Genomic DNA, 15,374 nt, shown 5'->3' on the forward strand with positions numbered 1-15,374 from the left:
TTGTAAAGCTGGTAGCATGAAAAGAAGACTAAATGTGACCGATATTACTGTAGCCTAAACAGCACACAGAAAAAGCTTTGAACCAAACTGGGGGAAGTGGCTAATAGCATAACGTTTCAGTTAGGTACATTTGTTTTTATCTTATCTCTGCCCATTTATTAAGTGTATGACTTCAATTCTGTCTAATTTTCAGTCTCTCTATTTGTACTATGGAGAAAATAAGGTGCCCACGTTTGATGGTCACCATCATGCATAAATAAGGTAAAGGTGCTAAACAAGCATAGTACAAAGTAAGAATAATAATGGTGCATGTTTATTTTCACTTTATTATTCCAGGGTAGTTGTGTTTCATGTTTTCATAAGGGCCTGGGTGTTCTTTGTTAATTTTAACCTAGTAAATCCTGATAAATATCTCTGAACCCTCTTGGAGCTTTTTTAGCCCTGTCCAAACATTTTGCAAGATTTCTTTGCCCAGGAAACCATAAGAGCATGCAATTAAAATCATCTGTACATGTGAAATGACCTTATCTTTTTAACATTTTTTAAACTTTATTTACAAACATATTCACAGAACTTTGGACCATTGTTACATGGACCGATTGTTGACTTTTCCCCATTAGTCCTGGCAAGGATTTCATACCATTTTCTGCTGCTGCCCCATATGAACCCCAACGTAGCCACTTCTATAGTTAACTGCCTGTGTATCCAGGGGGAGCTGAGGATGAATTCTGTCTCTAGAGGAACATGGTAAACCAGAGCTAACTAGATTGTAATGTGATGATGGTATGGCACCATCAAAGAAAAGTCATCCTTTGAAGGATGCTTGTTAAGATCACAAGGTTGAAGTGGATGTGTTATGCTGGTAGACGGTGCTTTCCCACGGAGGTAACGGATTTGCACTGTGTCTTTTGGATCATGAATATGTTCCTTCTCTGTGGTAGTGAGACCCATTTCTATTTGTTCAGTTTGTTTAACAAAGATTTAGTGAATGTCCTGAGAAACAGAAGTCTCTCCTTTAATGAAGCTTAGGATCCAGGACAGGGAGCAGAAATTAATCAGACAATTTCTCCTTGAATGAAAAAGTATAACTGTGGTGAATTTTGCAGAGGGAGGGCTTGAGTAGGTGATGATAAAAAAGCATAGAGCGGGAGCACTCGACTTAGCCTGGGAGGGGAGCGAAGGTTAAAGAAATATTCCCTGCTGGGGAACAGAAGGAAGAGTTGGTGTAATAGCCAGGGTTCTTGCAGGAGAGACATGGCATACCCGACAAGGTGTTTCAGGAGAGTTAAAGGACAGGACCATTTACCATGCTGTGGGCAGAATATAGGGAACCAGCATGAGATGGTGAAATTCCCTAGCACTAGCAAGAGTGGGGACCTCTTACCACCCCTAGGCCTAAAGGAGGAGAGAGGAAGCAGTGGTTGCTGGAAACCTGAGACAATAGTCAGAGCTGTAAGGAATGGAAGCTCAGCAGAGCCATGGCTTTGGTGGAGGAGACACAGCCAGTCCGTGGAGACCCAGGAGGGAGATGGTCAGGAGAATAGGTCCCCTGACCTCCTGCCACTCCCTCTGACCTTGGCTGATCCCAGCCAGAGTCCAATAACATGGAGCCGTCAGAAATGTTTAGTCAGAGTGTGGTGTGGTCAGACTGGGCTCTCTTCCTAGTTCACGCTTTCCTCCCATTTGTGCAGAAGGGTGGCCATGATGCCACTGAGAGCTGAGCATTGCATTCCCATCCAGCCCTGCCCCTTACCAGCCACGTTCCTTCTGGCTGAAAACAGTCTCTCCAAGCCTGTTTCCTTCTCAGTACAGTGGGGCCCTACCACGTACTCTGTATCCCAGGGAGGCATAAGGACCACATAGAGAGCGTCAAGGGAACGTCCTTTGGAAACTACACACTGCTTTACACTTGAAAGGGGATTTTATGACTCCCTTTTGCCTCTGTCTGAGGGGAGAGAGTTTTCTCTGGGACCAGGAAGTATAAGGTCCTCAAGCATACCCAGTTCTGTGATGGCCTCCCAATGGTAGAATAAAAAATGGGCTCAATATAATCTTCTGTGAGGACAAGAAAATGTGATTAGTGGCAGCTCCAAGGCTTCCTGAGGTGCCAGATAAGAAGGTGTAAAAGAATTATCTGCATTAATGCCCTCTCTCCTCCTAGTTGGAAACCCCAGTTGGAAAGGGCCAAGAGAGTCTGTTTCCATTAGAGGCTGAATATTTGCTTTGACTCTTTCATTTTTCACCAGAGAATGTATTCTCAGCCTCCCTCAGCTTTGTTTCCAGCATTTCATGGCTCTACGTCGACAAGGCAGAATGTCCTTCCCTCTCCGCTCCCTCTTCTACAAGCCCCAGACTGAAAATTCACTTGTTAACTTTTAAAATATACACACAAGCGGGAAACAGATGGCATTATCTGGATAATGCTAGAAAACGATCAGATTCTTTTTCAAGGGCTATGCTCTGTTTTGAAATCACCCAAATGAATAAAGTTGTTTTGACTTGAAATTAGTTATTGAAATAAGGTATTTGGGAATAGTTTTCAGCCCTTCTCTAGATAGGGTCAGGGTCTGTCAAAGCGTCTTCCTACTTAAAGTCCTAATTTGGCAAAAAGTTGAACCACGTCAGGCTCCCTCTCACCTCTTTTCTCTCTCTCCTCATTCCCTCTCTCCACTGTCTCTCTCCTAGTGGTTAAACATGTCTTTTTTTTTTTAGTCTGCAGGATCAAGAGAACTGAAATACACTCCTCTAAGATGTGCCTCGTGAGACCCTAATAAAATGTTCCCTTCACACATTTCTGGGGCACCTGTCACCAGAGCAAGCAGGTGCAATTTCTGTCGTGTCTTAGTTTTGTATCCCTATTTTGGACTGAACATAGAATCGAAGGTGTTTTATTTTTAATTGAAGAAGATTCTGGGAAAAGTCTTCCGGGTGTGGTGCATCTTTTGAGGGGGCCGTGGGTTGCACTGTCCAACCTACAGAGCCTCTGTTCTTTAGCCAGCAGTCGTGAGTGTTCTTGCAGTAAACCAGGACCATGTGAAGATGATGCTCCTAGGGAGGATGGGGAGAAATAAATAGCGGTATTTCTAAAAGGATAGGCAGCCTGACGGCAAATTCCAGAGACTGGGTGACATTTTAAATTGGTAATGCTCCTAATTACCCAGGCCCTAGGAGACGGTATGGAATACAGCCACAGCTCTAGAATTAATACAAGTGAGCACTGTGAGCCCATTACTAACAGCATGTTCTCTTAGAATAATGGCACCGAATCTGTGTCAGCACAGTATGATATTGCAATTAAAACACACGCACACACACATGAATGTGTGACCTCCAATATTTCCTACTTTTTGGAAAATTTTTCCTGCTATCAAAGTCAAAGTAAAAACTGTTATAAATTTTCCTGAAAAAAAATTAATACTTTGTTTGCTTGTCATTCATTGCCTCTTGGTATTGCTGGGTTAAAATGTCAGATTTATAACAATGAACTTAAGTAATCAGCGTGTGATTTTATGAAACATGAGCTTGGAAGGCAGAAATGCCCAGATTCAACTCCTAGTTCCCCTGCTTATGCTGGGTGAAATTGGGCTCATTCAGTGTCTCTGATTTTCAGTTTAGTCATCTTACAAGTGGGCACGATAATGTTATCTATTCATACATTTATTGTGAGGGTTTGAGCCACGTGAAATGCCTTGCTCAAAGCTAGTGCTAAAAGATGCTAAGAATAAAAGATACGGCAGAAATACAGAATCCTAAGGTTTCAACCGTCAGACTGAGCTTTAGACCTCAGCTTCAGCAGTGTGTGGGGCCAGAGATCCAGCGCATACCATCCACCTCTTCCTCTCAGCATGCAGGTCCAGATATTGGCTTGTCCTTTTGTGCCAGTGAGTGGTGGTTTTGTTGATTTAAATCCTAGAAGAAAAGTTTCTGTAAATTCTATCTGTCCACTGTCTTAATACCCTTCTACCCTTCATATAAACCACCACAACTTTTTTGGGGGGACCTAGAATGAAAGCTTATATCCCAGTTTATGTGGGTGAAAGACTTTATCTTCAGTTTTCTTCTGAATATGTATGTGTATACACACACACACACACACACACACCCCTGTGTGTGTGTGTGTATGTATATATATATAATTCTAAGAATTATTGGAGACAGTTTTCATTTTGTTCATGTTGATATTTAGGATAAGCAAGTTCATTCAAGATGCTCTACTTTTATTGGTCCTGAATATCCTAAAAGCAAACCATGTAACAAAGAAACTGTAGTAATGATAGCAATAATTTGAGAAAAACCAATTATGTGCCAAGTACTTTGGATACACTTCATATTGATCCCTATAGCAAAACTTAAAAGGTGGGAGGTACTAGCCGTGTTTAACATATGAGAACAGGGAATCTCAGCAAGATTCATAACTTGGCCAAAGTAAGACCACTTGTAAAAATCAAAGCCAGTGCTTTGTCTGCTCTCAAAGCTCCGGTGTGTTTTCACCGCTTTTTGCCTTCTCATTTCCTTCCAGGTTGTTTTGGATGTTGTTTGTGGATCAGGGATACTGTCACTTTTTGCTGTACAGGCTGGAGCTTGTAGAGTCTATGCAGTTGAGGCTGGTTCAGTAGCACAATATGCTGAGGTAAGTGGTTGTATTTTTATAGTGGACTGAGTGATGGACTTTTCAAGGTAAGTCATATATAAAAGAATTTTTTTTTACCAGTCTGATCTTTTTTTCTGTTGGGATGTTACTGCTAAAGGAACCCGCCTTTATTGTAGTAATTGATAATGAAAACAATTATCTAAAAAAGTTCACAATACTAAAAATATAATAAAACTTTCTTCTTCCCTATCCACTGGGTGGCAGATGGGCCTGGGGAAGGCAAATACTTTCTTATCTTTAAAAATGACCTACTAAGGTGAGGAGGGCTTCCCTGGTGGCTCAGAAGGTAAAGCGTCTGCCTGCAATACAGGAAACCCGGGTTCGATTCCTGAGTCGGGAAGATCCCCTGGAGAAGGAAATAGCAACCTACTCCAGTACCCTTGCCTGGAAAATCTCATGGGTGGAGAAGCCTGGTAGACTACAGTCCACGGGGTCACAAAGAGTAGGACACGACTGAGCGACTTCACTAAGGTGAGGAGTCAGACATCCCTGGAGCTAGGTTGATTTTTTTCTTCAATGCTGTACTGACAGTAACTGCGCCACTCACTTTAAATTTCAGTTTTGGTTTAAGGGATGGTTGCTACATGGTTGTAGTTGGAGCATGGAGACATGTATGTTTCAAGGAGCTTTTTCAGATTGCAGATTCTGACTGGAGGACAGGGAGATGCTTTGTTTTAAATGTGGTGCTCCATTATCATTATGAAATGTGTACAAATATTGGAGAATAAGTCAAAGTCAAGAGTCAGTAATAGTAGCTTTCAGTAATATTTGGATGTAATAATAACCCAGTCAAGCTGCAGAGTTGGAAGTGTGTGTGCACAAACGTGATCAGAGTGATGTGCTTATCATTCACATGTGGAGGAGGCCTATGCTTAAGTGAGGGCTAGAATTGCAGATAGAAAGGGAAGCTTGCCTGCTGCTTCTGAGGAACATCCTGAAACTTTCCTCTGACCTGGGACAGTTGGTAGCTCTGAGTGATGGCTGAGTTTGGATTGAATGACCCAGGAGGAACTGGAGACCAGTAAACAGCATGCTGTGTTTGGAAGGAAGGAGTGCCAGGGCCTGATGGCCAGCGTGTTGTTTCACTTCCTTCTTCCAACAAGCCTTGGATAAAATATTTTTGGTCTTTGGCTTGCTAACCAATTCTTAAGAGTCATTTCTATTAAATATTGAGTACACACAAAAGAATATTTATTAAATGTATACCTATTATTGGGGGCCTCCCTGATGGCTCATTGGTAAAGAATCTGCCTGCCAATGCAGGAAACACAGATTCGATCCTTGGGTCGGGGAGACCCCATGGAGTAGGAAATGGCAACACACTCCAGCATTCTTGCCTGGGAAATCACATGGGCAGAAAAGCCTTGTGGTCTACATTTTGTGGGGTCAGGAAGAGTCAGACATGCCTGAGTGAGCACTCACTTACCATACATTTTAGTATTTGTAAAATGTGTACATTTGTAAAATATCAAGAATAACGATACAATGAATATGTGTCCACTACGTCTTTTAAGGAATAGGCCATTAGCATTTCTATTAAAGGTTCATGTGTCTTGTCCTGTTCAGTCTTTTCTGCCCTAAACAGAGGTAACCACTATGTTGAATTTTTGTTGGTCATTTGCATGCTGTTCTTTATAGTCTCAGAGGGTAAAGCGTCTGCCTGCAATGCAGGAGACCCGGGTTCTGTCCCTGGGTTGGGAAGATCCCCTGGAGAAGGAAATGGCAACCCACTTCAGTATTCTTGCCTGGAGAATCCCATGGACAGAGGAGGCTGGTGGGCTACAGTCCACGGAGTCGCAAAGAGTCAGATATGACTGAGCGACTTTACTTTCACTTTCTTTATAGTTTTACCACACGTGTTTCTATTCCTAAAACAAATCTTAATGAACTTTCCATAAATGGGATCATAATGTATGTATCCTATAATTTGCTTTTTTAACCCAGCATGTTGCTTCTGAGGGTCATTTTGTTGATGCGTACAGCCCTCATCAATGTTGGATAGCATTCTGTTATATGAAATGCATTAAGTTGCTAGTGCAGTATACTGTTGATAGAATTTGGATGACTTCCCTTATACAAGTATTATTGTGAGTATTCTTGTACACACTCTCCACCTATCTCAGTATATACCCAAGAGTAGAATTGATGGTAATAGGGCATGTGTACTTCACCTCTGTTCTGTGATGCCAACTGGTTTTCCAAAGTGGTGGTTCCAGTTTGCACTGCCTTCAGCAGATAATGAGTGTGCTGTTATTCCACAACGTTGTCAGCACTTGATATTGTCAGGCTTTGGACTTCTTGTCAATCTGGTGTTTATCACATATTTGTGGTTTTAATTTGTATTTTCTAACCACTAAAGACTTTGAGCATGGTGTTTGACCATTTCTTCTCTTCCATGAAATACCTGTTCCAGTTTTTTGGACAATGTGTTTTTTTGAATTGTTTTATTGTCTAATTCATTTGTAGGAATGATGTGTATATTCTGGATATTAATTCTATTCAGTTTTATATGGGAAAAAATATCTTCTCCCAGTTAGTACCTCACCTTTTCTCTTCATGGAGTTCTAAATAAGATTTAAATACAGAATTCTAAAGAGAAAAGAGAAGAAGAATATAAACTTACATAGAGAGAACCCATAGATAAAAATGTCTCTGCTTCACTGTTTGATAGATTTCAAAATGCAGTCTTAAGCAGAAGGAGCTGCATGTAGACCTTTGCCTCGGGGGTTGTGCATTCATTTAATCACATCTTCATTCCGTTGCATCCACAGTTCTGTTTCTTGGGAGAGTATAGGAGAAACAGAAATAATTAAGGAGTATTCTTGTGTTTAAAGAGCTTCTATTCTGATAGATTGATGTTGTTGTCTCTTGTATCAGATACCAAAAAAAGATAGAGAGAAGCGTTAGAGATTTCTTCTTTCTCATAGTTTATTTTCTCACATATTTAAGGTAGCTTGAGACACACTCTTGATAGTTATTTTTAAAAATGTAATGCCTTTGGTTGTAATATTTTAAGGGAAGAGAGGAAGAGATTAGCTTGAGATCCTCATGCACTCCCTAGACACAGTCCTGTCCCCAGCCCCAGCACACAGCCCCAGTCATCACCAGCACACCATAGGAGGAGCTGTTCCAGAACCATCTGTGATTGGTTTCTCCAAGAGAATTCTCAGCCTGATTAAACACGTCAGCGGGACAGTTGCCTTCTTGCAGAGCAGGGCTACCCGCACAGACACTTTTACCCAGTAGGTCCACTGGCTAATTATAAATGTCTCTAGCAAGAAGCCAATATGGAGAAGAAAAGAGAAAGAATTTAAAATGGTAAAACTTTGTATTGTTTTAAACTTTGAAACTATTTTAAACTATTTCACTTCAAGCTTACAAATAAGTTGTAAAAAAATAGAAAGTAATTCAAAAGCTTCCCAAGTTCTCTTTAGCTTGATTCACCTCTTGTTCAGGTTTTATCCCATTTGCTTTATCATTTACTCTTGCTCCACTGTCACCATCCACGAACACACATATACATGAATGCTGTGCTGTGCTAAGTCACGTCAGTCGTGGCCCACCAGGCTCTCCCGGCCCTGGGGTTCTCCAGGCAAGAACACTGGAGTGGGATGCCATTTCCTTCTCCAGCGCATGAAAGTGAAAAGTGAAAGTGAAGTCGCTCAGTCCGACTCTAGCGACCACATGGACTGCAGCCTACCAGGCTCCTCCATCCATGGGATTTTCCAGGCAACAGTACTGGAGTGGGGTACCATTGTATGCACAAATATGGGTGTGTGTGTGTATATGTATATATTATATATATATATATATATATGCAGATAGAGACACACACATTTTTTCCTATGGGTCAGTTATGTACATCATAGCCTTTTATCCTTAAACATTTCAGTGTGTGTTTTGCAAGAACAAAACCATTCTCTTAAATAAACCGAGAAGAATTCAAAAGTGAAAGGAGAAGCTGTACAATGACTTGTCCATTGAGTCTTCTGATGTTACTGAACAGGTTTCAGGGAGGCCCCAACTTGAGCAGAGATACACTGTCATCCTGGGCGTTGAAGCAAGAACAGTCTACACTTCACTGCCTATTTCCTTGCATGGTATTTCCAGGGAGACTTGATTTTTAAAGCATTTAAACCAATGTTCTAAAGAATTCTGAAGCATCATCATTTATTTTATCTTTGGTTTTAGCATGCAGGGAGGATTTTTGTGTTTCTGTAATCTTCCTGTGTATGGCTAGGGCAGGTGAGGGGCAGGGGTAGTTTTCCAAATGCTGCAGGGACTGTAAAGTATCCTTGAAATCCTTGCTGGCAAGTCTTCTCTGCCCCTGAGGCCTTCCTGGCGTGTGGTCCTAAGGACAGGCTAGTTATGAATGCATTCGGGGCCAGGGCTGGTTAGAATCTTCTTGAAGGATGGCCATGTTCCTGGCTGCTACTGTGGGTGTCATGCAATGGCCCCTGTGGGCCAGGCCTGTCACCCTTGCGGAGGAAGATCTGCACCAGGGCTCGGTTTCTGCTTCTTCCGCCGACACTTGTCTGTACAACTTGTGGATGGCACAGGCGAGTGTGAACAGCACAGAAAAAATTTCCACTCTAAGAATAGGCTTTGCTGGCCGCTCAGCACACAGCGCGTGGTGGTCCTTTCCACCTTTTCATTATTCAGTAATTGAACCAGCAGACATTTAATTCTTTCCTCTGGAGTCTTCATTAAATTGCTCAGAAAAGATAAAACTGTAACAAGAAAGAAAAATGTACAAATTTAACTACCATTGCCTGCCCCTGGATTCTTCTCACAAAAGGCTTCTGGGCTTTAAGTAAACAGAATATTTTCAGTTTGCATTGAATTCAATTTCAGTCGCATTCAGTGGCTAAAGCTGATTTTGTAAGGGCTGACCCTCAGATGATGAGATGGTGGAAATGACTCCTTGTCTGGAGGGCACGCACATTTAGTCATTTTTTGCGGGATAGTCGTGAACCTGCCCAGGTGCAGTCGTGTGCTCTCACCCTGGGCCCCATCTGACATTTCTGGGTCAGTAATAAGAGACCATCTTTGTCCAAGAAACAGGGCATAACTAAAGGTCTCCCCTGAGTTCCCAGCCTGTGAGTCGGCCTACCTCAAAAGGGCAGCTATTACTTGTTCTCTTTTTCTTTTCTTATGAAACATAAAGCTGAAGCCCTCAGCATATAGGCCAAATGGGAGTGGGGAGAAGGCATTAATCAAATGTATACTTGTACATAGTCAAGGAAGAGGGTGTTTCTTAAGTTAAAATTGTACACAGATGCCTCTCCATCTCAATGATAAATTCTTTGAAAGGCTGGAAATTAAAAGACTATGAGAGTAAGCAGTCATGAATAGATTTATGTATTGTAATCAGCTTAAGCTTACAGCAAAGCTCTCTGGCTCTTAAATTTCACAATGTTCATAATCATTAGTGGGCCACTTAATTAGACTTTACTAGCACATAGTTCCTACCGATGTCTCATTAGGATGATTTTTAAGGAGTCAGACCAAGTATTTCTAGGTCATGAGTAGTGGAATTAAAAGCAGGTAGAATTGGAAATGTTGTGACATTGCATTTCTAAATCTACTGGGTTCATAATCTAGGGCTGCTTTGTCTAATATGGCAGCCTTTAGACACATATGGCTCTTTATATGTAAATATAAACTCATTTTTAAAATTAAATTTCTTAGTCTCACTAGCTGCATTTCAAGTGCTTAGTAACCACAAGTTGCTAATGGCTATTGTAGTAGACCGTGAAAGGATGGAATATGTCCCTCATCAAAGAAAGTTTGAGTGGGTAGTACTGATGGAGAGGATGCAGGTGGCCATACGTCACTGCTCTGGCATGGGATGGCGAGGCTGGTGGCTGTGTTCAGTGCCAGGTGTTGGCAGCCATGGCCAGATCAGACTGGTTTGGTGTTAGTTGAGACAGCCCTCCCCAGTCCCTCTTGCTGTGGGCATTGTTTATCTTTCCCTTATTTTTGTGTAAGATCTGGCTTAGAACAGGTTCCCTAGGAAACAGATGGTGATGCACAGATTTACATGAAGGAAATTCATTGCAGAAGGCTCTCAGGAATCTGACCTGTGAAGGAACTAGGATAAAATTGGGCAGAGGAGGAGTTAAGCTGCAATGTAGTTGGAATAAAGAGCTCAGGCAAACCCACAGGGAATTCTTGAGGTGGGGAAATGTTTCAGAGTTGAACCACCTTGAGGCAAGGGCTTTTATGCTTCACATTTTTTATATACACTTCCTCAGGAAGGAGAGGAACCTGGGGGAAGGCGGCTGTCCTGGGCCAAGGGAAGTTTGTAGACCAAACCTCAGTTGAGAGCCATCATCTGCAGCATTCCCAGCCTCTGGGGAATGATGCCTTGGTCCTGAAGGAAGAATCTGCATGGTGTGCCACAGCAAGTACTACAGGATCAGGATTCAGGATCCTGACTTTAGTCTTCAGACAGGAAGCTGATGGAGAAGAAACATAATAGTAAATCAAGGAGGAGGGTCAAAGTAATGGAGCAGAGAGGGTGATACTGAAGGCATGTGTGAGCCCAGGGGTGATTTGTGGTGTGTGCTTTTGGGATGGGCAGAGGTTACCTAGAAACTCAGTCGACATCTGATCTGATGCACTTTGTACTTTTCTAAGCTCTGTGCGGACACAGAGTACATATGAGTTGTGATTTCTCCCCTCCAGTAATTTGTCCTCCAGTTGGGCTTCACACAAGTGAAATTCTTGCCATAGGACAGTAAACGCCAAGTGCATATGACTGGTAGAGACAAGAAATGTCACTGTAAGGAACAATTCCCATCAGCTTGGCTGTTTAGAGAACCATCAGATAAGAGGTGTGATTTGGCTTGAATCCTTAAAGATGTAGAGAAATGAACTGCCTCTCTTTCCATTTTCACCTCTTACTGCCAACAATGAGATTTTTGAAAAACCCTTGAGTTCTCATGGGGTTCTACCCTAAATATTTTGCTAATCTTTTCACAAATAATTGAAGGTCATTTATTGAAAAGGTCTTTGTAATTTTTAATCTTGAATACTAGAAAGAATGTATACTTTGAAGTTTTCTGATACAAGTTCATTCTTTGAGGTAAGGAGGATTTTTCTCCATTTTTTTAGACACCAGAAGTCTGAGTCACCAAATTCCATTCAGCGCATCAACACTTTTTATTTTTGCACTGTTAATAAAGTTAAAAGGTGGCCATAACAAATCCATTAAAAATAATAATAATACCCATTTTGCATAGTTGGCTTTTTAGAATTTAGGTTGCATTTCTATATCTATAAACTCATAGTTCTTCAGGAAGAGTCTTTGAGGTGCTTGGGGCAGATAATATCATATCCACATGACAGATGAGGAAGAACCTTGGAGAAGTTAGGTCATGAGGATTGGACATGGCTTCTGAGACACAGACCCTCACTGCCCCCTCCTTCAGCATCCAGGTAAGCAGTGACTAGTGGTTTCCTTGGAGGTGAAGAGATGAATGTGTTTTCCAGAAGCTGGAGCTCTTACACCTGTAGATATTTCATCCAGGAGCCAAGAGAAAAGCATCTTTTTCTTCTCAAGCTATCTATTGTGAAGTGCTTAAACAGGCAGGTAGGTCTGCCGTATAAGAAGGAAACCTTCCTCTGTGGCAAAATCAAGTAGCAACACACTTAATAGGGGAGCTGTTTGAGGTAGTCTACATGGAATGCCACCCCATTTGCCACAAAACCCTGCCCAGAAAATAATAATTCTTATAGCTGGATTGGTGATGGGTAAGGCAAGAAGGCCTTTTGGGAGAGAATGTCAATGCCTCTTCATCTCACTCAATATTCTCTTCCCTGTAGGGTAGGTCCTCAACACCTTTGCCAGTATTATTAGTGATTATGCAGGTTCTGGAATCATACAGCATGAGGTTTCATTCTTGATCCATGGCCTAATGGATGTGTGACCTTGACAAGTGTATTAGTTTCCTAATTGCTGCTGTAACAAATTCATAGAAAATTAGTGGCTTTAAACAATGTGTATTATCTTATAGTTCTGGAGGTTAGAGATTTGGAGTGGGTTTCATGGGGTAAGATCAGAGTGACACAGAGCTGTGCTCACTCTGGAGACTCTAAGGGAGGATCTGTTCTTTGCCTTTTGCAGCCTTTGGAGGCTGCCGGCCTCACTTAGCCAGTGACTACATCACTCTGCTTCGGAAGCATCACTTTTTTTTTTCACTCTCCTGCTTCTGGCATATAAAGAGCCTTGTGATTATATTGGGCCCACCAGGATAACCCTGGTAATCTCTCCATCTCAGAATCCTTAATTTACTCCCATTTACAACATCGCTTTGCCATGTAAAGTAACACATTTGTAAATTTCCAGAGAATAGGATGTAGACACTTGTGGGGATTGTGGGGACTGGGGGGAGCTGTGATTATTCTGCCAACCATAACAAGTTACTTGATCTTTCTCTACCTCATTTTCTTCACCTATGAAATTGCAGATAATGATAATCCCTCATGAAGATATTAAGAGAACTGAATGAGAAAATCAATGTCTGACATTCTCTAGCAATTGTTATTGCCGTCCTGGTTATTATCAGTATCATTATGGGGGTCTCATTTCATCTCTGTACAGATCAACTGAGCAGGGAGGCCAGGCCACAGTGGGAAGTATGGGACCAGGCAGAGCACATTTTTCAAATGTGTGTGTTTAAATTGAATTTTGAAATTTCCTTTCTTACTCCTTTGCATTTTTTTACATTTCAATAAAGCTTTATTTATGAACACTGAAATGGATTTTTCTTAAATGGAATTTTGTTTAATTTTCATATGTCAAGCTGTATCTTTTTTTTAAAATTTTTTCCCAGTCATTTAAAAATACAAAAACCATTCTTAGCTTGCAGGCCATGCAGAGAGAGATGGTGGACCAGATCTTCCTGTGGGCGGTAATGCTGACTCCTGGTCTAACATAACCCTAATTCATAAAGAGCAATTTTTTTTAGTTAAGTAGCTGGTATATGTCAGGTCCCATGCTATACTTGGGGACTGTAATGTCTGTATTTAGATGTGGTCCTTGTCTTCATGGAGCTCATGATAGAATAACCACACAAATATATAATTAGAAACTCTTAAGTAGTGGTTATGAAAGAAAAGTACAGGGTGCTCTAAACTGTAATTTGTATTACTCCTTTTTAAACCTTTTCAAAAAAATTCCTTTATGTCTTTTTGGCTGCACCGGATCTTTGCTGCTGTGCATAGCTTTTCTCTAGTTGCAGCAAGCAGGAGCAGAGGCTCCTCTCTAGTCGCAGTGCTCAGGCTCCTCTTGTTGCAGAGCGTGGTCTCTAGGGTGCACAGGCTCAGTAGTTTTGGTACACAGGCTTAGTTGCCCCACATCATATGGGATCTTCCCAGACCAGGAATCAAACCCATGCCCCTTGCATTGGCAGGTGGATTCTTAGCCACTGGACCACAAGGGAAGTCTGATATTATTCCTTTTCTAATATCAAAAGATTACAAGATATACAGGTTCCCAACTCTTCTCAAAGCTTCCGCAGACTGGGCAGGGCAGCCTGATAAGCAGTTCTCTGATACCCAGTTCTGAGAAATTCATAGCTGTTCCAATGTCCTTTTCGTAGTAGGAATTTCCCTTGCTGGCCCAAATATGCAGTTATCCTCAGATGGCCTCAGTACTGATGACTGTTTGGAGGAACCCCACCACTTTGGCATCAGAAAATAGTGAAGTGGCCCTCAGGCAAGGATGCCTTAGGATCCCCCCCCCCAACAGGGGTCCTGTAACACATATTCTTTGCTTTCTGCCATAAGGGTGGTGTCATCTGCATATATGAGGTTATTGATATTTCTCCTGGAAATCTTGATTCCAGCTTGTGCTTCATCCAGTCCAGCATTTCACATGATGTACTCTGCATATAAGTTAAATAAGCAGGGTGACAATGTACAGCCCTGACATACTCCTTTCCTGATTTGGAACCAGTCCGTTGTTCCATGTTCAGTTCTAACTGTTACTTCTTGATCTGCGTACAGATTTTTTAAGAAGGCAGGTAAGGTGGTCTGGTATTCCCATCTCTTGAAGAATTTTCCACAGTTTGTTGTGATCCACACAGTCAGAGGCTTTGGCGCAGTCAATAAAGCAGAAGTACATGTTTTCCTGGAACTCTCTTGCTTTCTCAATGATCCAGCAGATGTTGGCAATTTGATCTCTGGTTCCTCTTCTTTTTCTAAAACCAGCTTGAACAACTGGAAGTTCACAATTCATGTATTGTTGAAGCCTAGCTTGGAGAATTTTGAGCATTCCTTTGCTAGTGTGTGAGGTGAGTGCAGTTGTGTGGTAGTTTGAGCATTCTTTGGTGTTGCCTTTCTTTGGGATTGGAATGAAAACTGACCTTTTCCAGTCCTGTGGCCACTGCTGAGTTTTCCAAATTTTCTGGCATATTGAGTGCAGCACTTTCACAGCATCATCTTTAGGGTTTGAAATCTTGCATACCAGAAATTAAATACCCATTGAAAAACAATTCTGTGTTTCCCCTTCCTGTAGTGCCTGGCAATACTATTCTATGTTTCAATGAGTTGGACTATTTTACATACTTGATATATGGGGTATGTGCATACTAAGTTGCTTCAGTCATGTCTGACTTGCAACCCCATGTACCGTAGCCTGCCAGGCTCCTCTGCCCATGGGATTCTCCAGGCAAGAATACTGGAGTGGGTTGCCGTTTCCTCCTCCAAGGGATCT

The sequence above is a fragment of the Bos javanicus genome, chromosome 8 (genome assembly GCF_032452875.1).
Source record: "Bos javanicus breed banteng chromosome 8, ARS-OSU_banteng_1.0, whole genome shotgun sequence".
Classification (NCBI taxonomy): Eukaryota; Metazoa; Chordata; class Mammalia; order Artiodactyla; family Bovidae; genus Bos; species Bos javanicus.